Below are 24,653 nucleotides of genomic sequence, written 5' to 3'. Positions count from 1 at the left end.
CTATTAAGCCAACAGGCAAAGAGCGCTTTGAACTTCTTACACTTAACTGCATTTTTTTAAAAACCTCTACATGTTTATCTAGCCCTTATGAAGTACAGCAGTTCCTTTTGCATCAACCCTGTTCCAATTATGACATAGACATTCTTGTGAAGTTTAATTGAACTGAAAGGTCTTCATAATTAAAATAATAATAATAAAAAAAAAGTGCACATTACCAAAGTACTAAAAATCAATGGCATCACAGATTTTTTTATTCCAATTCTATTAGAATATCAAACAAAATTTGGTTTATTAGTTGAAAAAATGCAGCAAGATAAAGGAAACTGCTGGAATGAGGTTACAATGCCAGAACTCTTCTTCTTACAGAAATTAGTTTTCCTAGTCAGAGGAACTGACGAAAGTAATGCATTGAACCTATATGTCATTCCTGCCTCTATACACTGAAATAGAGATTTTAATAATGGCTTCCTTTCATTTTATTTGTAACAAGTACAACATAAAACAAATGCTCCAAGCTTGGAAGAACATATAGTTTTAACCAATAATCAGAAATAAAATGAACCTAAAAGTAGATTGCGTATTTAATAAAGAGTCATCAACATTTGACTGAATAAGTTTAATCAGTAATTCAGTTCCATTTCCTACCTGTCTCTCCAGGCAGGAAATTGTACTGTCAAAATTCATTTGCCACAAGATTTCTACTTTATCAACCAAGTGATCTTATTCTGCAAGAACTTATGCCCTTGAGTAAAATAATTCATATAAACAACCCTACTGCAATAAATTAGATGATTTGTGTGTGTGTGTGTATAAAGATTGGTAAGCACGGATGTATTCCTCTGACTTCATCTGGGACAGAACATAGGAGTACAAGCTAGAAGAGAGCATGCATACTTTCATGCCAGGAGTAACCCAGAGGGAAGGGCAATGGGCTCTCCACCAGTTGTTTCTCAGGAATGAGATTAGAATTGTTTAGAATTCTCACAGGCTTCTTCTGCAACGCCTTGGTCATCTGGTGAAAATGAAACAATTTATCTGACTGCATTAGTTTTAAGATAAACCGCACAAGAAAATCTAACTTGTGCCCCTATGAGTCTGAAAAAACAGAGCAGCCCAGCACACCCAAACTCTTACATCATTCCTAGGAAGTGAAAGAATTACCTATGCCTGTGAGAAGGGGAGTTGGATCTTTCAATTAAACATTGTATCTTTTAAACAAGAACTACTACTAATTCAAATTATTTTATTATTTTAGCCTTATGGAAACACAGAATGGCTTGGGTTGTAAGGGACCTTGAAGATCATCCAGTTCCAACCCCTCTGCCACATATAAGGCAGCCAACCATGAGATCAGTCTGCCTAGGGCCTCACACAACCTGGTTTTGAATGCCTCTACATATGGGATATCCGCAGCTTCTCTGGACATCTGTGCCAGTACCTTACTGCCCTCTGAATGAAAAATTTCGTCCTAACATCTAATCTAAATTTCCCCTCTTTTTGCTCTGATCATCTTCATGGCCCTCCTCTAGAATCTGATAAATGCACGCGTCCCATATTCATTAGCGAGTATCACAGACATACAAGTAAAGTAAACTTCTAAACCCACTAGAACAGCTAAATGCCTTCCTTGTGTTGGGGGTCCCAAGTGAGGCCTCAGGAGGGCAGAGGAGCACAATTACCTTGCTCGTCCCCCTGGCCACCTCTCTTTTGATGCGGCTCAAGATAGGATTCAGCTTTCCAGCTGCAGATACACGCTGCTTGGTCATATCCATTCATCCATCAGAATACCCAATTCCTTCTCTGAGGGGCTGCTTTCAGAGTTCTTTTCCCAGTCTGTACTCCTATCGGCGACTGCGCTGACCCAAGTGCAATACCTTCCACTTAGCCTTGTTGAACCTCATTAGCTGGGCCCATTTTCCAAACCTTTCCAGATCCAGATGATGTCCCTTCCCTCTTTTGTATCCATGGAACCATTCAGCTTGGTATCTTCTGCAGATACTTGCTGAGAGTTATAAGTCACTCTCATTGATGGTGATGTTGATCACACTCATTGATGGTCACACATCATTGATGGTGATGCTGAAGAGTACTAGACCTATGACAGATCCCCTCTGCCTCCTCCTGTACACTGTGCCACTGACAACAACCCTCTAGCTGCAGCCATCCAATCAATTCCTGATCCACGGAGTAGTCTACCCTTCAAATCCATATATTTCAAATCTGGTGAGAATTTAGAGATAAGAATGTCATGTGGGACCATGTGTGCCTCACAGACTCCCAGGTGGGTGACACCAGCTGCTCTTTCTTCATCTACTGATGGTATCACTCCATAATAGAGAGCCACCAGATTGGTGGGGCATGATCTACTGCTGGAAGATCTGTTCTGCAAACTTTCCAGGCACAGACGTGATGCTCACTGGCCTGTAGTTATCCAGATATTCTTTCCTACATTTCTGAAAAAATTGGGAGTGTTAATTTCTGTTTTTCTAGTCATTTGGGTCCTCACTTGTAATAACTTGTAATAAATATTCTAACTAAAAGTGCAGTAAGTTTTAGTCAAATCTTCTTTGTGTACTCCAAAGAATAGCCTCCTAGGAATTGAAATGTGGACTTGAGGTCAGTTCCTGTCCATCTCTAAGCTCAGCTTATAAGCTGAGTATAAGGAAATTCTGTAGAATTTCCATAAATAAATACAAAATTAAGTGATTCAGCACTTCTGCAATTGGGCTCGTTTAGAAGAGAAACAATAATATTATTTCTCAGCAAAAAACAAATTTTTGATCAATGTAATTATCTTGTTTTTGTTTCTTGGTCTGTACCAGTGCAATAGTTTCTAGCCATATAAGGGACATTTTATGGAATGCAGTTTAACAGGACAGAGTATTTTGCTGTAAGTAAATTCTCTCTGAGCATCTTTAAGTCTACATTTTGCAAGCAAATATGAAAAGAACCCATAGTCTTAACCAGAAATTATTCTTGATGGGGTAGAAGTGCTCACAGGAGAGTGACACCAAATTCCATAATTTACTAACTTAGATTTAAGCACAGTCTTTATGCCAGTAACCCTTCATAATACTAAAATCACAGTGTAAGGAAGGTATGAAGTGAAGGGACTTAATGACTCCATACTACTGCTGAAGGCCAGGTTAACTTCAAAATTGGATCAGGTTTTCTAGTGTGATGCCCTGGCATCTATATAAGCCTGCTCTGGTGCATCACCATCCCCACAGTGAACAATATCTTCCTTCTGTCTCAGTGGAATTGCTATTCCTTTTCCTGAATTCATCTTCTTTATAATCACTCATTAGATAATGGCAGACAGCACTTAGGCCCCTCTCTCTGCTGCTCTCTTCCCAGCTGTGCAAAGCCACAGCCCTTCCTTGAGCACGACATATCCCAGCCCCCTGCTGTACTGTTAAGTCTGTCAGTGTATTTCTTCTCTGGGTGGAACTTTCAATTCTGTTCAAAAGACAGTATGTGGACCTAGATCTAGAAGAACCAGGAACAGCTGACAAACATTTTCTTTCAGTCACTACCAAAATAACACCTTAAATCACTAAGTGGAATGTTAAGTACATTTCAGGTTGTACCTTGAGCTACTCATATGTCAGCAAATATAAAGCATGAAATTATTCAGTAGAAAAAAGCCCCATCATGGACAGATTGAAAGATGCTGAACAACAGTTTCTCAAATACTGGAAATAGTTTTGCCTAGGGATTCACCAAACTTATTTGTTACTATAAATAGAAAAATCAGCAAGCATTTGTTCTTCCTAGAGACGCCTGATTTCCCAGGAAAACACATTTTCTCTATTCAGAGTCCCATTATCCTTAATTGACATAGCAAGGAATCTTCAATGTTGTGCTGCAAGAACACATGAAGGGTAAATGTTTACTAAATATAGAAGGAGAAAAAAAAGGAATTCAAAGTAATTTTCTGGCTTTTGGTAGTGCTCTGCCATGAAGCTGCAGATGAAATAAATCTAAATCGAAGTTGAACAAAAACACCGAGTGCAAAACTTGTCATCAGTAGTACTAAGATGTAATGTATGATTTCTATAAAAATCCTCACTATCTCAGATGGCAAGATCATTACAGTTTCAGATGGATTATATATATCATTTATAAGTTGTTATTAAGTTACAGAAGGTTTGTCATACTATGTTGGAGAAGGAACATCACACAAGTGGCAGTGTGGCAAGCGAGAGAGAAAAATACAAGAAATAGCCATTACACAAAGTTTTTAATGAATGTCAGTCCCCAACAGGGATTTGAGCAAGATTTCCTGAAACTTCAGATTCTGAGAAGTCAAAGGTACAAATTCCCTAATATTTTCTAGCATGATTCATAAGCCAAAGAAAGGCTTTGATACAGTAGAAGGAAGGAGCCTGACATGTGTTACTCTTGATGTGATCCTTAGTCACTTCAGTTAGAAGACATCACAAAGAAATTTGTTCACTTATATGAGATGTACATGCTTTACATCACAGAGTCTTGATATTTTTCCTTGTTTTTTAACAGTTAAGTGTATGCACACATATACAGACATAAATGATGTTCCTCTGCTACATCATGTTTTATTCTCCTAACCCACATCTTAGACATTTATGAGGACAAAGGGGCTGCCAACAGCTGGAGCAGTATTCTCTTTTTAAATCTGTTTAAAAGTGATTGCATACATACCACCTTTTTTTTTTTTTTTAATTTTTTATTTTTTATTTCAGCTCAGCGTATCTGTGAAATCTGTCAAAACAGATATTTATTAACAGTGTGTACAGTGCAAAATATATAGGAAAAGGCTTTTAATTACTCTGGCAGTTGTTTTTTCTCTGGTAATATTCAACTATAAAAGGATAAAAATGCAGGCTCAGAAAGCATACTGTTTTGTCTTTAAAGCTGAATGTATGCTTTCACAGTCTTAATGAGATTCTCTGAGATAAGTATGAAACAACAGAAAGTAAAAGAAAAAAATGTCATTTTTTATTTATGGTGCTGAGAAACACATCCATCTGAGTTTTTCCATGTTAATTAACATGAATATATCTTCCATGGCTACTTATGTATACACGTATGAGGCCTGCTGCAAAAGTGCAGCCTCCAACGTTATGATGTTGGTCGTTGACATGAGAGGCAGATGTTAATGATATGGCAGTAGAGGCTGAACCTCTCCACCAGTATCCCATTATATGTGGTTGCCACGTGACAGATGGCAGCAGGGGGATACTCTAACAAAATGGCGTCTCACGTGGAAGTGTTTATGGAGACCAACAGCTGGATATGATCACAGTAAGGCAGAGGGTGGTGCGTTTCAGCAGTGGTGACAATGTTGGGTCACCTCTGCTGGTGCACAGAAATTGATGGTGAAAATGGTTGTGGCTAAGTAGAAAATCAGTGTGCTGTAGTTGAGAATTTGCTCTATCTGTGTTATTGTGCTCTCTGTGTCTGTTGTACTTTCCATAGAAATAAACAGGAGCATTGCTTTCAGAGTAACCTAAGTAGATTCTGTTCAAATGCAGTAATCCAAATATATGGAGGAGGTATGAAGACACATACTTTCTGGTCATATGCTTCCTTATTTTCCAAGTAGTTACAACACTATGTAAACCCAAAGAGAAAATAGTTATTAAAAAAAATATCATTTTCTTATGCTTTAAAAAAAAAAAATAATAATAATAATAATAATTCTCTGCTGACAGACTCACAAGGAACATGATTCCATTCTCATCGTTCAAATTACAGGGGTGTGTACTGTGGCATAAGTTAGTGATACATGTGTACAGAAGTGTAATAATTTCAGGTGGTTTCCCTCCTCTTACAACTGAGACGCTGCCACCTGCAGAGCACAGCTTTGTTTGCAGATATTCCATCCCCTACACATACTCAGTTACATGCTTAACTTCAAGCTGCTTACAGACATTCAGCATTACATGGCTCAAAATATTTTCCATGAAATAATGCATTTCAAAAATCATGCACAACAACATGATTTGTAAGAGAGGAAATACCGTCTTCATGTAAAAACAGGGCCTCTCGTAATGCCTGTGTTATGACAAAATGGATGCCATTTTAACTCGTGCTTCTACCATATTCTCTGTAGTGATGAAAGATATACACACACCATGATGTATGAGCAAGTTTTGCCCGCAGTGACTATTCCCTTCTGATGTGAAAGCACACTAAGATCAGTATGACTGACTTTGCCACCTAGCTGTATCAATGTAAGTCATAATAAGGGTGCTGAAGAATGGGAGCACAGAGCTCTGAAATCCTCATCTCTGGATTCTCAAACCTCAACTGGACATAGCCATAAGAAAGCTGATGTAACTATAAAAGTCAGCCCTGCTTTTGGAAGTTGTATGGATGAAATAGCCTCACCACGGAGTCCCTTCAAATAGGAATTACTCCACTATTCATCTGTATTGTGCAGAAACTGTCTTGCAGACATCTGCATAGCAGAGACTCCCTCAAGCCTTAATACATCTTGTCTTTTTTCCCCCCTTTTCTTTCTTTTTCTTTTTTTTTTTTTCTTTTTTTCTTTTTTTCCTGAGCAGATCATTCTTACACAATTACTTAACACAGTAATGAGTTTATTGGTCACCCGTCCAAAATCATTATGCACTTTTTTCTTTGACACCCTTTCTGTTGTCAGAACTTGATTTGTTTAATAAAACTGCAAGGAAATAACTGTTATTTGAAAACAAGATGCTACTCACACACTGAGAAAAACATTATAAAGTTAAGTGAATCTGGTATGGGCAGCACCCTGTGTGCCAGCTACACATAAAGAGATAGCAAGCCCAGCCTATGAGAGGTAACATCTAGGCACACAGAGGAATATGACCCAAAAGCCAAAATGTCATCAACTGCACAGCTATATGCTGGTACAATGAGCTGGTGGCCCATGAAATGTTAATGTTTGCTGTATTCAACTACCAAGTTGTTGTTGTTGCTATTATTATTATTATGTTGATTATAATCGGGTCAAATACAGCTCAGTAAAGAAAAGAAATCTTTGCTCTGTAAAGAATTTGTCTCTTCTAGAGTTGTAGGAGACCACAGTAATACTTGGTCTTCCCTTTCTTTTACAAGCACCCACAATATCACCCACAGATTCACACATTCCGTCAAAAAGATCTAAGAGATCTTTGCTATGGAGTCTTCCATAATCCAAACTATTTACTTCATTGAATGAGAATTAAAAAGGAAGATGCCAATAGTATCTGGCACTTCCATATCTATGCAAGAAGGAGATTACATATACCCTGCAGAGAGCTTTCAAGATGATTAGGAAATGGAAGAATTTACTGTTGATCTTATCAGTATTGTTGGTGGTGCTTGGATGTCTGCTGTGATCCAATTTTCAAGTACAGATCTTTTTAATGAAAATAAATATAACTTTTGTTCCATTTTCATAGATCACAAGGATATAAGACCCTCAGATGATAAAGAGGCAGAACCCATCTAGGTAAAAAAAAAAAAGTAACAACCAAAATGCACACGTCAGAGAGCAGTGGTTTCCAGCTGGAAGTGCACCTCAGAGAAACCACTCATTTCTGCCTCAGGAGCAGCTGGGAGGACCACTTCATTTGTATGACTGCGGCAGTGTCTGCCTGGGTTAGAGGAGCAGAAGGGGGAAGGGTGGAATGCAGCCTGCAAAAACTGCTCCTTGGGATTAGCACCATTACTCCTACAGAAAGGGAAGTTTAGCCTCCAGCTTAATATGGAATGAAAATGATGGCACTTAAGAGATCCAGCAGCACTGTAAGACGCTGAGAGCAAAGCCGGCTCTCAGATCCATGGTTACCTGGACTTCTAAACCATCTATTTCCATGATGTGTTTCCCAGAGCGCTGCCCTACACACAACTTGTATTACCATTAATGGGAAAAAAGCCTACAGGATGCTTTAGTGCAGCTAGCAACTGCACTCTCTGTGGCTGGGATTTTTAGTTGACAACCTACACGTACTTGCGAGACACAGACTACTGCCCTAGAACAAAGCACGTAACTAGACCCATAGGGCCATGACTGCAGAAACAGTTTGCTGAGAAGGAGATACTGCTTTATCTTAAATATATCTTGCTTCTGGCAAGCTAACATGAAGCTGCAGCAATACTATATTTTTCATGAGTCTCGGATCAATACAAAGCTATATGTGCTGTGTGCTGGAACAGCTACATTACACATGAGGTGTTTTTCATGCTTTTTGTTACAGTGCATTTTTAGTTCAGTTAGAAATACTTAGAAGGAAGGCCCATCTCATCACAAAAGTCTGATGTTTTGTTGATGTGTGTCAAGTCTTTACAGTCAGCAAATGATCAGAGGAAATGCAGATAGAGGTAAGACTCCGGTCTTAGAAATGAAATTTGTATGTCTTAATCAATAAAACGTATTGCACCTGAAGCAATTCGATTGTTACGCCTGCAGCATTTAAACATTTATTAGCCTCTCCGGGTGGGGAAGCTGACCGAGAATTTGAGCCATAGAGAAGGAAAGGACAGGCTTTGTCTTGCTTTACCTTATCTGATTTTTTTCTTTTGGTAATGGCACAGCAGTTTCAATGATAATCATGCTTAAGAAATCTGCTTTTAATTGTATTGAATGCACATGTATTTATCTCTCAGTGACATAAAAAAGGGAGAGACCAAGCCTGACTAGAGCATCACAGACTGGCAACATGCGTATGTACAGGAGAACGTACTCTCCATGTTTAGAATTTCTCTGAAAGAATTGCATGGTGGTACACAAAATAAACACACAAAAACACACAGTGATAGACAAATACAGATCAAAAGCCTGTCAGACGCAACTTGGAAGCCAGTGCTCTATGGAAATAAAGGGCCACCACATTTTGCAACATAGGTATCAGAGAACATAGCACATTTAACTCAAGACTGAAACAGTTCGCACATTTAAAATAAGAACTGTAATATCTATTTTCTTACTGATACACACATCCGGTTAACTTCTCCATTTAGCCTCTTAAAAACACTTATAAGAAAACAAGCTCTAAATTCAGTCCTCTGTAGGATGCTGATCTGCTCTAAGACGAAGATATGCACTACATAATAAAAGGGCAGTGGCAGCAGCTGTGGGTTCCCTATCGTAAGTTTGCAAACACATTTAATCTAATTGATGAACTTTTGTTTAAACAAGCATTGATATGCATCCTGTGACGCATACGGGTTGCAAGGATTCACAGTAACACACAGCCCAGGTGATCTGCCTGCAAGGCTAAACCAACTCTTATACAACTGATTGTCAAATATCTTCATTAATGCTATTTTTGTGCTACAAATACCATGTAACGACACCGTGGGATTCATTTGAGTTCCCAATGAAATCTACAGCGTGACTCACGCAGATTTTAATGGCAAGATGAGGACAAGATGAGGACCGCTGTGGATAAACATTTGTCCTGTGTGCTTTGAAACACGTCATTAAAAAATTCATTTGACACCAGCCATTACTGCGAGCAACTTACGTAAGCTTATATAATCAGGAACGTACAATCATAATTATAGATTTCGTGTTGTCACCTGCAGTAACACTGTGTTTTGCACGTATAACTGAACGCTTCACATGATCTTCCTTTGTTGCAAACATCTTTCTTGCAACGCCGCTAACAAGTAAGAAAAAAACACACACAACTCTTGTTTTGCTGTAACTAAAAAAAATAAGTATATTTCTGAAATACCTCATCAGAACACACTTGCCTTGATATCATTTGGCCAAACACAAATCTGCTCCTCTAGAATGCAATGACATGATTTTACATGAAGTTGCCATCAGAGAAAGCCTATGTTTGGTCTGTGTCACTGATACCCAGGGTCATCTGTGTAGAGCTAGCAATAGGAATACAGCTAGAAAAATACAGGCATGGGACTACTACTTGTTCCTTTTTTTCTGCTTAAGGTATTATTTAAAGATGTTTGGAGACACAGTGTGTGTCAATAATGTTAATTGTTACATTTCTTTTTCCCTTTTTTCTTTTAAAATCAATACTCAGCCAGTGGGAAGCTTTCCTCCCCATGTATGCACGTAAGCCCACTTGGAATGTATTAAGACTATATTTTAGAAAATTCTATGTTTCTGTGGAATACAGAAAATAAATTGTTACTCTTCTTGCATTACAGATAAAGGTATTTAAGAAAGAAAGAAAGAGAGAGAGAGAAAACAAGATGCAAAATAATCTCTGAAATGATAAGATTTAATGCAAGGTATCATTCAATAAAATTTCAGAAAATGGCTAGCTGAGGGGGGAGGTCCAGTGTCTCCAATTTACCATGGTGCTTCCTTCTCTATAAAAAGGCTGAATACTTCCTTTATGACAAGGAAGAATATGGATGTTACACAAAATAGCATAATAATAATTTGCATTCCTGCATGAAAATAAAATCCATTCTAAAACTTCAATAATACATATGACATAGTAGAGCAGGAGGCTCTTTCACATCAGGAACTCAGGAAAAACGCTTCTTATAGAAGTATACAGTTCCCAAAGATTCTAGCTGGAGAACTTTATTTGGTGGTTTATTTGTTTGCATTTGTTTTTCTTCTTAAAATCTTTCATAGTAGGTTAATTGTAAATTCATCAAGAAGTCCCTTCCAAAATCTCCTTACAGTTCAACTCACAATGCAATGATCTTTGACATAGCTTGCGCCACCTCCGCCAATCAGCTCAGCATCTCCCTCTTTCCTAAGGCAGAAGTTGCTGTGAGCTCCCTGCACTGCAGTGCAATGCAGACCAAGTACCAGCAGTACTGATTGTTTGTCTGGGTAGGTTTCCCTTGTGTTGTACTAACCTCTGCAATCCCTGCCAGCCCCACCAAAGGTACACTCATCAGCCTCCTAGCTATTTCCGGGAAGGAGAGCAGGATACCATGAATCACTGAGAAGCCTCTGGATGATCTCAGCATCTTTTGATGAGACAATCTTCTCATCTCTTCCTTCTCTTCTCACCCTCCCATTCTGCACAGATGTGCAGTGACCACCCCACCTGGCATGACTCAGCTCCCACCCTCACTCCCATTTCAATGCACCCATGGTCCTTCCATGTTTAGGTAGCCAGGTAGTCATCAGTGACCTCCATGCTCAGTTACCCCCCTGTCACCCAGTCCTGAGATCCCTGGAGTCCTGCAACTGCTCAGACTTTCATACCAGCTATTCTGTCTGCTGGAATCCCTCTGGCTCTTCTGCCCCACAGTCCCTAAAGAACTCAGCATCCCATGGGTCTTTCTACCACCCGCACCTGGATTTCAGTAAAGATTTTCCCCAGGAAACTAACTCCATGCTTCCCTTTGTAAGTACTGCCCAGACACCTCTCACAGTCTGAATTCCCAAAGTGGTAGGAAAGCACTAACTGTGTGTTTTGGAAAACTCCCGCAGCTGTAAGCAAGGGAGTCCCCCCTCCCCCTTACGAGCAGTGAACGCTAAACTGCTCTCCCAGAGTAGTCAGTGTGAATCACGATCCTTGCAGGCAGCCTATAGTGAGAAAAGGGATATAGTTTTCCAAAGCTCTTACATTGTTTATATTCTTTCTTTCCTTCGTCTTTTCTGTTGCATAGCCTGAAACCCAGCCTGCTTGTTTTCAAACACATTTTAGAAAGTGTCAGTCCCCTAAGGAGATGAAATCCCTACATCTCTCCCGCCTGCCTGATTTTCTTCTCCATCCTTACCTCTAGGACACTGGCAAGCTTGTTTTCCTCTGAAGTCTCTGCGAACCTGTTCCCCCGGGTTTCTGCTCCTCTAGCGAGCAAAAGTTGTGCCAGCCTTAGTACGCCAGTCAGCTTTCAAGCCGAGATGAGATACTCACACCGCCCGGCATCTGTGCCACCAGGTCTGAGTGCGAACAGCCGAGCGGGCGCCGGATGCAACTGAAGTGAGCAGCAGCCCAGCGGAGACTCGGGAATCCCTGCCCTCCCTTTAAGGCTCGACTTGCCCGAAGCTGAGCTCCCTCCTCCCCACCAAACAAACCCCCTCCCAAGTCCGGTGCAAAAGTTGAGGTCCTCCCCTGCTGCAAGCATGCGAATGGAGGGGGGCGAAAGTAGGAAAAGGAGGGGAGACAAGGAAGGGAAAAATTAAAAAAGGAAAAGTTGCCCGGCAGCAACAGCGGGCGCTGCCTGCAGCATCACTTACCGGAGGGCCCGGGCAGGCTGCGAGCTGCTGCCGCTCCCTCCTTCCCCGCCGCCTCCTCCAGAAGCCGGCTGCGGGAGGGAGCGAGCTCACAGCCTCCCGATGGAGCCGCCAGGCGTGACGGGCCGGGAGGGGCGGGCCGGAGCCGCGGCGTGGGCTTCGCCTTGCGGTGCAGCCGCTGCGGCAGCGCCGGGGAGAGGAGAGGGGGAGCGGCGCGGGGGCGGCTGCCGCCACCCGGGATGGAGGACGTGGGAGAGCGGGGAGGGCGATCCCCGCCTCAGGGCACGGAACCACCCCCCCCAAAGCCCTGCGAGGGCGACGAGAACGAGCCCCCTTTTGCGGTAAAAGGGGAAAATATAGGTAGTACGCCCACGCACGTACTTGGTTTCAAAGGCGACAGGCAGCAGCGGGGTGAATGTGTGGAAAGGGTAGTTTCCTAAGGGTTGCAACAGGCCGTATGGCTGCCTGAAGACCACTGGATCCCCACTATCCTACTGTAGAGTGCCATGAGCACTTACCAGCAACAGTGTGAAGCTGCGTGTGCTCCGCAGGCAAAGGCTGCCAGTTGAATCATGGTGACAAGAAGTAGAGCAGGTGTTGGAGGTCTCCTGGGTGAGACTCGGGAAGAGCACTGCCTTGGTGCTGGCCGAATCCCTGTCGTTGGTGGCTTTTGACAAAAAAAAGGCCAAAACAAAGAAACAAACAAAAACCAAAGCAACAACAACAACAAAATATGTTTGAAGATGATTGCTTTGTCTGGGGAGAAATAGATAAACTAAATAAGCCTGTGATGTCTTTTTTTTCTTCTAGTCAGTGAACAGCAGGAGGTTACTGTGCTTCTTATTATTATCACCATGTTTTTTAATACTATGGTATCACAGACTATGAATTATACCATTACTTTGTTGTAGTGGATGCTAATAGCCGCTGATGAACAAAGAATATGAAGAGTTCCTCCTATGTGGATTTGTACAGTTACAGATAATTCTTGCAGCAGCTCACATGTGGACACCAATGCAGTGATACTACCAAAGCAAAGAAAGGAAAGAAGGAGAAGAGAGCAGGTAGGGCTCCATATTAAAAATGCCTTTCAAAATGAGCAGTTGTCCCACCAATTCTGTTAACAAGCCTTGGGAACTTGGGTTTACCTCTCCAGAATGCATTACACTACGAGTGTTCCCTGCAGCAGGAAGGTGGGGTAGTGGGCAGATGCTACCAGCCCCCATCCCCTGCCCTGTGTTCCACACGTGCCTGGTGCATGGCTTCTGCAGAACTTGAAGTGATTTCTGACAGCTCATCCTGCCTGTATTTGTGAGTTTACATACTTGTTTTCCTGCACTCTAAAATGTTTTCATTTTCCTCTGTTGTTGTGTGAAAGACTCAAACAGCAAAGGAAACTGACTTATTGATTAGGTAACCCAGGGGAAAGCCAGGATGAACTACGCAGAGAGCTCTGTCAAGTGTGGAACAACGAAGGAAGAATAGAAAAGAAATACCTATTACTTTTGTGTCCCTTTCAGTAATCCTAATATTAGAAAATTGCACTGTGTTGGGGAAGAGCACCTCCTTGTTAGTAAACCAAACCGGCTGCATACAACAGGCATGGAAAACAAAGATTGCAGCATTTTCCAATGACAAAATAAAAGGCTATGGGTGCTGCCCAAACAAAAGCAGTGGTAAAATGTTGTTACCATCCATTTAATGTTGACTATCCAATTAAAACAGCATCATTTTTCTACACAAAATGTGAAACTTGAAAGGATCCCAGCTGTATTTTACTGAAATGAATTGATTAGGACAGATGACATGCTCCTAGTGATTTCTTGATGGAAAAACAGCAAATTATTCTGAAAAAGAAAAACGAAAACAAACCAAAACAGCAACAAGAACAAAACCTCATCCATATTTAGTATTCTAATAGATAGAACTAAAATTCTAAGGAAGAGAAATTGCTGTAATAAGATTACAAGGGACTGACTGAGAGACTCAAGGCTGTTTTTAGGCTTGCCTTAAGATTCCACCCAGAGAGGGCTACAGTGGCAGCCACCTTCTTTCTCACCCACTGCGTTATTGAGAGGGGAGTTTGCAGCAGATATTTGCATGCCTCTTGTAGCAAATAGGCAGGCAGAATTTAAAGAATCAGCACAAGGTTTCTACCTACAGAAGTAAAATCTCATGCTCAGGAGAAGAATAACGCGGAGCAGTGAGAGCATGGCATGACTTGGAATATGGAGCGTACAGTGTCATGACCAGGTTAAACTGAAGTAATCCTATGCTGAAGAGAATGGCTCTTCCTCTTGTCTGCCTGCCTGGCTACTTTTCAGTATCAGCTCTATTGTCTGTGTGGCCTCGGGGTGGGATGGTGTGATGAATGGCTCTGACTGAAGGATCAGCCCTGACACACAAACAATGCATGCCAGAGCCCAGTGGGTTTCAGCCGGACCTGTGACCGACTCACTTGTCTCTTAAGCCCCTCCTGAAGTACCAGAATAAGAATGACCATGTCATCTCCGGAAGGTTTCACTGGGAATGTGAGGAGTCATTTAAACAAAGCTGTGCAGTGTTTCCTTAATCTATCTTCTATGCATTACGTGTAATTTTTTTGTATGATAGGAGAAAATTCCTTCCACCACCACAAACCAACTGCAGGCTGGCAGGAACCAGGTCTTATCCCCACCACCATGAAAGATATCCCAAGGTAGGATGCCTGCACACATGCATCTCTGATGGAAGTAATGCCTTACAGATCTTAGAATTTCACACAGCTTCCTTGCCCCTGGATCACAGGCTTTCTTGAAATTTACCTCAAGAGTACTCTTTAGTTCCACGCATAAAACATATTCTGTATCCAAATTCAGTTAAGCTCATGACATCTGTGGTTATGTCAACTTTCTGCAGTGAGCACACAGCACATCTGGACAGATTCTCTTGCAGTTGTCACAGACCCAGTAACACAAGGCGTTCTGATAGCAAATGATCCTGAATTGTGACCATGTGTGTGCATTGTGTTCCTCTGCCAACAGAACAAAAACAAGGATGTTATTCCTATTCATTATTCCTTTGTAAAAGAATTGGAAAATGCAGACCCTGCAACACTTCCAGTTATTCATTCCATTTTAGTTTTAAAATACAGGATAAATATTTGCTTGTGTTAAAACATAATTGTGTCTGTTTTTTCTTTCTTTCTTTGTTTCATTGTTTTGGTTTCAGGTGTTTGGTTTTTTTTTTGGGGGGGGGGGGGGGGTAGGGGAGAAGTGGGGTTTTTGTTTACTTAATCATTGTTTTATTTCAACTTTCACTAGACAATATTTGTCTGTGAAACATTAATTTACTTCTTTCACAGTTTCCTTTCTGGGGTATAAATTTGGCTTTATCTCTCCACTGAACTGTGATGAATATGGCAACTGGAAAAGATTTCTAGTATTACCCCTGAAATAAAAGTTGGATTTCCATAGAATCAAGGTCTTACAGGATGCTTCCCCAGACTTACATTATGCTACTTAATGAGATAGGCTATGAGAAATGAACAGCATATATATGGAAAATGAATAGAAATGTTGCAGATAAGCCTCAGCAAGGGGTCGGGAACTGCTGTGGCAATCAGCCTACCTCAGCCTCTGAAGTTCTTTGGTATTCTGCTGTATGCAGAGCACTGACAGTTGAGACTGCATTTGTGCACAGTGACCTACACAGCGGGACCCAGTCCTGAGTGAGACATTTGGGCACAGTTTCATTTCAAATAAATAACAGCCAGAAAATACTGCTTAAATATACAAAAAGGAACTCTGTAGTTTTAGGTGACAAAGACAGGAGAAAAATCTCCTGTTCTATTAAGAGAAGAGGAATAGTTTCTTCAGTTTAATTGGCAGTATCAGACAAGTTAAACAAATGCTGCATCAAAAGAGAAGAATCTGATACTTCTTTGCTGAGAGATGAAAGATGACTTTTGAGATCACCAGATATAGTACTGACTTGCACACATGCAAAATGTGTTTTCTTTTGGCTTCATAAAAACAAAAACCTCTGACAGATAAAGGCTGCCACTGATCTAAAGATCCTCTACCTCTCCTAGAATTAAAGGTGAAGAGTCACTAAATAAGTTTACTGATAATGTGAGCAACATTATGAGCTGACTGAGTAGTCTACCAACAGGAGGACTATTAATACCTGAATCCTTTTGGTCATGAGACAGATCTGAAATAAACAATCTCTCTACTTGACAGAGAATTATCTTCTTTTTCTCAGGGCTGTCTAAATTGCATACACTAACTGACAGAAATGAATGGATTCTTAGAGTATCAGGAGCCCTTTACCTCCTAAATGCTAGCTTAGGGTCTTCTGCTGAGCTGATGCTGTGGCTTGAAGAAAACATTTCTCAAGCCACTGCTTTCCTTTTTTGCTGGTCTTGTTTACTTGGATGTTATAGCTTTAGACATGAAGAATAATACTGTTGCACTGCTTGTAGAACAGATCTTATAATTAGAATTGCATCTGTCTCTAGGTCTAATAAGAACATTTCTACTGCACTACTGCATCATCCTAACTAAGTACTGTATCCAATTGAAGACCTGGGGAATAGTTCTTACATAAAACAGTCCCAGTCAGTGCCGTAAATCTCTGCTGAATTAAGGCCTAAATTTACAGCAAGAGAAACAGAATTTTTCTTTTCAGCAATGAAGAAACAAAACCTTTCTTTTTTTAACCAACAGATCATATGTGTATATATATGTGCAGTTTTTTATGCGTGCGTACCAGTTCAATGAAATTGAGATGACTTCTGAATCATATTAACTATTTAATTTGAAATTCACTTTACTTTCAAACTCCATACTGCATATGTGTTTTCACTGCTCTTTTAAAAGCGAATGTTGATGCTGTTATGTTGTCATTTCAAGAAGCTGATTTTTTTAGGTTCTCACAGTGCTGGAGCAGAGATCACACTGGAGCACAGGCCATTCTGCTATGTACTGTCTTCAGTATTGGAAGTAGCATGCAGATAATAGGAAGAAAAGTTACTGACCAGAGAACTCAAACATGAACTTAACATAGACCAGGCTGAGTTATCTGAAATCATGGAAGCAAAAGATGGCTGTTAAAATAGAGTGTATCTCACAACATTCAGTTATTTGTTCATAATAAGATAGATGAACATAAAAGTAGATAAATATATGTACAGGTCTATGAGGCCAGGTTACATGCATCACAGGGTAATGAAGGAGCTAGCTGATGTGGCTGCTGAGCCACTCTGTACCTGAGAAGGTTATGGAACAGATTCTCCTGGAAGACTTGTTAAGATACATGTGAGATGAGGAGGTGATCTAAGAAAGTCAGCATAGCTTCCCCAAGGACAACTCACACCTGACCTATCTGTTGGCTTTTTATCTTGTGACGGAGTGGCAGAATTTGTGGATGAAGGAAGATCAAATGATACTGTCTAGCTGGACTTACGCAAGGCCATTTTGACGTGGTCCTGCACCACATCCTTATCTCTAAACTGAAGAACTGTGGGTTTCAAGAGTGGATTGTTCGGTCGATAAGGAGTGGGTTAATTGTGGTCCATGGCTCTTTGCCCAGATGGAGACCAGTCAATAGTTGTGCCCCCCAGGGTTCTGGTGAAAGAAAAGTTGGACATGATCCAGCAGTGTGCACTTGCAGCCTGGAAGGCAAACTATATTGTGGGCTGCATCAAAAGAAGAGTGGCCAGCAGGGAGAGAGAGATTATTGTCCTCCTCCACTTTGCCCTCGTAAGGCCCTGTCTGGAGTACTGCATCCAGGTCTAGGGCTCCCAGCTCAAGAAAGATGGGGAGCTGTAGGCGCAGGTCCAGAGGAAGGCTGCAATGATCAGAAGGGTGGAGCACCTTGCCTATGAACAGGGGTTGAGAGATTTTGTCTTGTTTAGCCTGGAGGAAAGAAGGCTCCAGGGAGACCTCACTACAGCCTTCCAGTTCTTGAAGGGAGCTTATGAACAGGAAGTTGACCAACTTTTTTACATGGTTTGGTAGTGATAGGAAAAGGGAGAACTGTTTAAACTAAAAGAAGGGAGATTTAAGTTGGATGTTAGGAAGAATTTTTGTACTGAGTGAGTGGTAAGGCACTAGCACAGGCTGCCCAAAGAAACTGTGGATACTTATCCCTAGAGAAGTTCAAAGACTGTTTGGATAGAGCCCTGGGCAGTGATCTGGTGGGTGTCAGTCCTGCCTAGGGCAGGAGAGTTGGAACTACATGACCTTTAAGGTCCCTTTTAACCTGAGTATTCTGCAATTCTGTGATTCTATGAAATACAAGTTAATGTGACTTGAGAGAACAGTTTCTTCTGTGGGTATAGTGATACAGTCCAGAATACTGAAAACTGCTATAGCTTAACTTGTTAGTGTCTTACATTAAGTATCTCTTAATGCATATCATCAGTTTTGCATCTTACACCTATCTGCTTCTTTAAAACAAAGCAAAAGCATAAACAAATAGCAATTTGTATTATCACATGATTGACTGGTGCAAATCCCTTTTAAAGTCATTCTTTCAGCTAGGACATGGCACACAAATGATGCTGTATTTCAATCTAAAGAAAAAATGTAAAACATGCATTCATCTTATCTGAGGCCAGTACTGATTTATACTAAAGGTTGTGCAAAAATACCCCTGTTTTCAAGGAGTACTCATTACACTTGCAGTCCCAGGGGTGTGTTGTTTGGGACTAGATAAATTACGTGAAAACATAAAGATTTTATGCTAGGATCACCTTTTAAACAAAGGTATCCTCAATACCATCACTTATAACTAAAAACCTGTAAATGAATCATTTAAATAATCTGATCATTCACTCATGGGTGAATTCACAGTCCTCCTGGGGGTATTGCAATCATGTATATAATATCCAAGAGTGTTGAACCATCAAGAGAAGTGTGACCAGTAGGTCAGGGGAGATGATTCTGCCCCCCTCCACTCCACTCTCCTGAGACCCCACCTTGAAGTACTGTGTCCAGTTCTGGACCCTCCAGCAGAAGGACATGGAACATTTGGAGTGGGTCCAGAGAAGGACCCTAAAGATGATCAGAGGGCTGGAATGGAGACAGAAGAGAAGGCTCCATGGGGCTTATATAGGTCAGGTACTGGGCATACTTTCTAGTACCTGAAGGGGTTCTACAGGAAAGCTGTGGAGAGATGTTATAAGGGCTTGTAGTGACAGGATGAGGGGAAATGGTTTTGACCTGGAAGTGAGGAGATTAGACTAGATACTAGGAAGAAATTCTTTACTGTGTGAGTGTTGAGATACTGGACCATGTTGCCCAGTGAGTCTGTGGATGCCCTCTCCCTGGAATCTTCCAAGGCCAGGCTGGATGGGGCTTGGAGCACCCTGGTCTAGAGGGAGATGTTCCTGCCCATAGCACAGGGTTGGAACTGGGTGATCTTGAAAGTCCCTTCCAACCCAAACCATTCCATGATTCTATGATTTATTCATTCTTACCTTTCTGAAATCTTTAAAAAGGACCATACTTTTCCTACTGAATTTCTGAGACAAAACAAATTCTGGGCTGATACAAATTCCACAGAAGATTTTGGGGGTCTTTCATTTCATGTATTATTCCATTATTTGAATCCACAGATAAACTGATCAGAGATCAGAATCAAGTCATAAGAAACATATTTTGAAAATAGAATGCGAACAAGAGTTAACAAATACATCTGTACAAAGTATGTAGTTATGCAAGTGGGTGGCTGACTGTGGGCTACAATAAAGTTTGTTATGAGAAGTGGAAGGAAATAAACATCAGTAAACACCTCAAGGGTGCCTTGCATAAGCATTTATTCTGGATCAGGTTCAAAAGAATCTGATTTTCCTGGAATTTTTTAAATTGATCAAGTGACTCTGAGAGTCTTTCCCTGATTTAACACTCTGAGCATAAAGGACTTCAGAGTCCAGGCCCACTTCTTTTCTTCTTCCAGACCCATCTTGGGAGATTTTGAACTTTTATTAAAACCTCATATAAAGGCTCTTTTTGAACCCCATTTTTGGAAGTCTTTTCATTTGACACCTAACCTATATTAAAAGACAGCTTATTTCATGACTATCTGGTTCTTTATTTATAATAAACTCATTATTTCTCCTTCGCTCCCCACCTCACCCTCCCAGTTCCCCTTCCCTAGCTTCTTTCCTCGTCTCTCCTCTATTCTTACCAAAGGCTGACACTAGTACTACATCACTAAGAAAGAATATATTGAATTGCAGTGTTTTTCAATGTCAAAAACTATATTTACTAAAAGAACACATTTCTACTTGTTTATAAGCCTCAAACGTTACTTCTCAAAATAATAATGTGAAAAAGTTCTATAAAACAACGACTCAAAAAGGGTTCATGAGGTTAGTGAGCTCCACAAGCATGTTGTAATTGGTCGATCTGGTCACCTCAGGGTCCACAGGAAATCTTTTTCTTCTAAAAGTGAAGCTGAAATTTTCTCTTGATGTCACTTTCCTCTGGAGTATCTCCACTCGCACCAATGGAATAGCTGACTGACCACAGTTCACAAAGGGAAAACTAGGATCAACATATCTGCAATGGAACATGCTTTTGTTGAATACTACTTTTGTAAAAGGCCACTCAGCTCAAAGGAATAAAAATTAGAGACCAAATCTTGCTCTCATTATACCTACCTATCACCTTGAACCAGAGGCAGTTTCATATAGTCTAGGACCTTATGGCTATTCACACTGAAATTAATGACAGTACTCCAGCAAACTTTAGCAATCAAAAGCAATAGAGAAGAATGTAGGATGTGGTCTAGGATTTCCAGGTGTAAGAGTAGGTGATTTTTTAAACAGACATTTAGCCTTGTCTTGTAACTGATAGTATTCATAGAATTTAATCGTTCTTCTTTTCTTGGTACAAAAGGATATAAAAGTAATGCAAACCTGAGGCAAAAGGGTGAAAATCAGTACTAAATTCTGTAGCAAGATAGAAAGTGTTACAGATTCTGTATGTATTTATATACTTGTACAATATCTGGCACCACTGAGCCCTAGTGAGACTGTCTTCCTTGTGCTGCGGGGCAAATGTTGTACATAGTGGTACAATCTGTACATCAAGTGTAGCAGCCAAATTGTCATTGAATATCCATGTGTATAAGCAAAAACTGAAATCACAGTAAAGCTGAAAGTCGGGGTCACTGCATCCAATTTCCATCATTCCCAGTAGATTTCATACTATCCTTGCTTTGTGAGTTACATCTAATTTGTGAATATCCTAAGTGTACAGTCATGAACTTCAGCTCCAACTACTATTACTACAGCATGCTAGAAAAAAGGGCACATCAGTTTGAAGTTAAATTATGGGTAGGGTATGAGTGTTGTGATGGTGAGCAACCCTTGAGCTGCTTCATACTTAAGGGTATGGAGCCAAACCTTCATTGCATTGAAACGAGCAGAGATTTTTGCTTTCTAGCAAGTATAGATTTGTGCTGTAGATCTGCTGAAGTGTATGGGTGTCAGTGAGTGCAAATAACGTGTTCCAAAGGACTGTCTCATTTAAAATGTGATCTGATTAAGGATTTCAAAATTAGGGAAAGGTTCTTTGTGCCTGTACAGTCCTTCCATTAAACAGCTTCTAATTTAAAGAAAAAGGTTTCTTATGGCTTGTCTAAAACTCTGGGTGACTCATCAACATAAGTCCAAAATGTACAGATAATCTGCTGTGAGGCAAATGTGGCCACAGCTGGAGAAGGCGTAAGTCAAACTCTGGCTTTCTTTTCACCTATCCCAGAATTATCTCAATCAGCTATATACAACACCTACGCACAAAGAGATATCATTCTGCTGACTTATTAACATTCACAAGCACAGAATTACCATGGAATCTTTGAAGGCCAGACTTGAAACACCATTGAACAGTTACTCACGTTAAGTGTTGTAGGCAACAGTTAAGGAGCTGTAATTAAATATTCATGTGACTAACTGTTCACTGACATGACTAGATACTTCACACTATGGCTTTCTGATGTTTATTTTGCACTCCTGCTGATGTGTTGTTGTCTGCATACTATAAAACTACGCACAATCAAAGAAGTTGCTAAACAAATCTAGTAATATTTAGTGCACGTTTTTTATGCATTAAGATTATTCTTTTTTGAGTTGAGTGCCTTTTCCATTTGTCCTTTGCTGATCTTCAATTTGTAGTTTTCTTTCTGACATTATTTTAGTTAAGAATACTTTGTTTCCAGAATGAGAAAACACGCATAAAAAGCCCAGCTGAAGTCTAATTTATTTTACCATTAGGGTAACATAGCTTCAAGAACCAAACCTAATCAGCTTGTAACAGGACAGTAGCATTGAGGTCACCTTCCCACCTCCTCTTCTGTAGGCTGGGGAACCCAAGTGTCCTCAGCCTCTCCTCACAGGACATGCCTGCTACGGCTCTGTTCCCTCTTCTGCAGGCTTTCAAGGGCTTTAACACCTCCTACATATGATGGAACCCAGAACTGCATACATCATTATTGATGGTGAGGCTGCACTAACACTAAATACAGTGGGATACTTCAAATAGTTAGAAAGTTTCCTTCATTTACTGACATTTTACTAAATACACACAATGATCATAGCCTCAAAATAGAGTATTTTGTTGCTAGGAGCAACACCACACAAACTATTCTCCCAGCTGCCTCTGTTTCTAATGCTCTATCTACTTACAACCACATGTGTTCCCTTTGTGTGGTGTACTCACTGCTAACTTTATCTGCATAGCCTTCTACATCAGCAGTTTCTTCTAGAAAGCTCACAGAAATGACTATTTTTTAAATTTTTTTTTTTCCCAGTAGCTTACCTGCAATAATAACAAATAATAACAGGTTCTAGGAGTATATTGACAACTTTTGTATACATTACATGCATCATCATAATAAACAATCCACTCTACATATATGCCTATGAATACAAATGCATACATATATATGTTTTTGTATGCTATACTTACAGATCTGTACATACACATGCCAATGCATAACAATACATGCACCCTATTTGTGCTGAGGATTATTCTCAACATTTGGGATTGTTAAATGTTTTTACAGTGCAGAAGATGACACTTTGTTATAGACAGAACCCAAAGCAGTACACTTAAGGAGGGGAAAATGTCAGAGCAAGGTTAATTGCATTTCTTGACATTTCACAGAAAATCTAAGTTCTTTGCAAGTAGAAGTTTGAAGAAGGATCCGGCAGTACTGGCAGAAAACTACAGTTATGAAGAAACAATCAATAGGCCATCACAAAAAGGAAAAGCTGCCCTTTAAGTGTAATTAGTAAAGCATTGTAGGAGAGTGGAAATTACATAACTGTAAGTACAACATCAGCTCAATAATGACAAAAATAACCCAACTGTTTGCTTTGTGAAAATGCTATTTATTTTTTCCCCAAAAAAGTACTTTGTTTGGAAATTGAAGAGGAGAAACTGAAACAGAATAAAGCACTGTTAATGGCTTTCAAAATACTACAGAATTCAAAAGCTTAACAGACAGAAATACGTGTGATTAAAACAAATACGTGTATTTAAAGAATCTCTCCTATTGAAATACAATTTTAGTTACAGTTTTCCTGCCATTTTCAGAGCAAAGCTGAATTCAGAGAAAGGGATACAAAGGGGAAGACTTGGAAACAGTTGTGGTAGATATTATTAATTACAATAAAAAGACACTGTTAATATTTTCTGTACTAAAAATAAAGTGTCTGGAAGGATTTAGGAAAAAATTGCAGCCAATTGGACGTCTGCTTAGAGCACCGAACTCAGACACACTCAGTTTCATAGACAGCTGCCACTAACGTCTTATATATGTAAGTTGTATGCATTACTGATGTTTCTGTGTGCCTTTCCTCAGCCTACAAAGCGTCTGTCTCTCCGTTACTTATTGCTTGCCAGTGGTTATACTAGCCAAGAGAGACTTCCTTCCCTTAACTCAGATCTTAATGTTATCATCCTTTAAGGTGATCTCTGCAGATTAGTAGAAAGTGTACACTCTGATGTTTGAGAAACACAGAAACCAGGAGGTGGAACAACATTTTCCTGAGAAGGATTTCTGCACAAGACGAAGGAGGAACTGATGCTGTCTAGACAGAAGGGTTGCAAGATAATGGATTACAGAACTGAGATTTGTAATCCTGTTTCAGAAACACATTTAAAATTCCCCTTTCCACACACTTCTCAGTGACACTTTACAAGTAAGTCTTTGCATCTGTTTCATGCCTTCAAAATGGAGTCTTCAGCAGGGTAAGGAAGCATAACTACAGTAATGGCTGAGACATCCAGATTTGATAAAGAGTAGGTTGTAAAACATAGAAAGCTTGATGCCAGATTCTGATTGTTTTGTACCACCCTAACAAACTCTGACCTAGCTCTGGATGTAAGGACTGCATTCCTTCATTGCAGGTTGCTGATGATTGATAGGGCACCATGATAATGATTGATGAATTGTGAAAGGAATAGTCAACCTCTCTTCTCACTTCAGAACATTTCGAAGCACTGTATTCAATAAAAATTCA

General features: G+C 40.3%; 1 protein-coding gene across 3 annotated transcripts in view; it reads right to left on the bottom strand.

Moving 5' to 3' along the window:
• SV2C (synaptic vesicle glycoprotein 2C) overlaps positions 1–12,382 on the bottom strand; it is an 89,514-nt gene extending 77,132 nt beyond the window's left edge. The window contains exon 1 of one of the 3 annotated variants that reach the window (XM_015848876.3): positions 12,137–12,382. The gene's annotated coding sequence lies outside the window, so the exon portion shown is untranslated. Of the gene's footprint in view, positions 1–11,676 lie in introns of all 3 variants that reach the window. The other 2 variants (XM_085529456.1, XM_015848877.3) reach the window with 2 other exon arrangements.
• Between the last annotated feature and the right edge of the window lie 12,271 nt (positions 12,383–24,653).

The sequence above is a fragment of the Coturnix japonica genome, chromosome Z (genome assembly GCF_054131305.1).
Source record: "Coturnix japonica strain WE chromosome Z, WE-NBRP24, whole genome shotgun sequence".
NCBI lineage: Eukaryota > Metazoa > Chordata > Aves > Galliformes > Phasianidae > Coturnix > Coturnix japonica.
The sequence above is the reverse complement of the archived record's forward strand: the minus strand, read 5'-3'. Positions and strand labels throughout refer to the sequence as shown.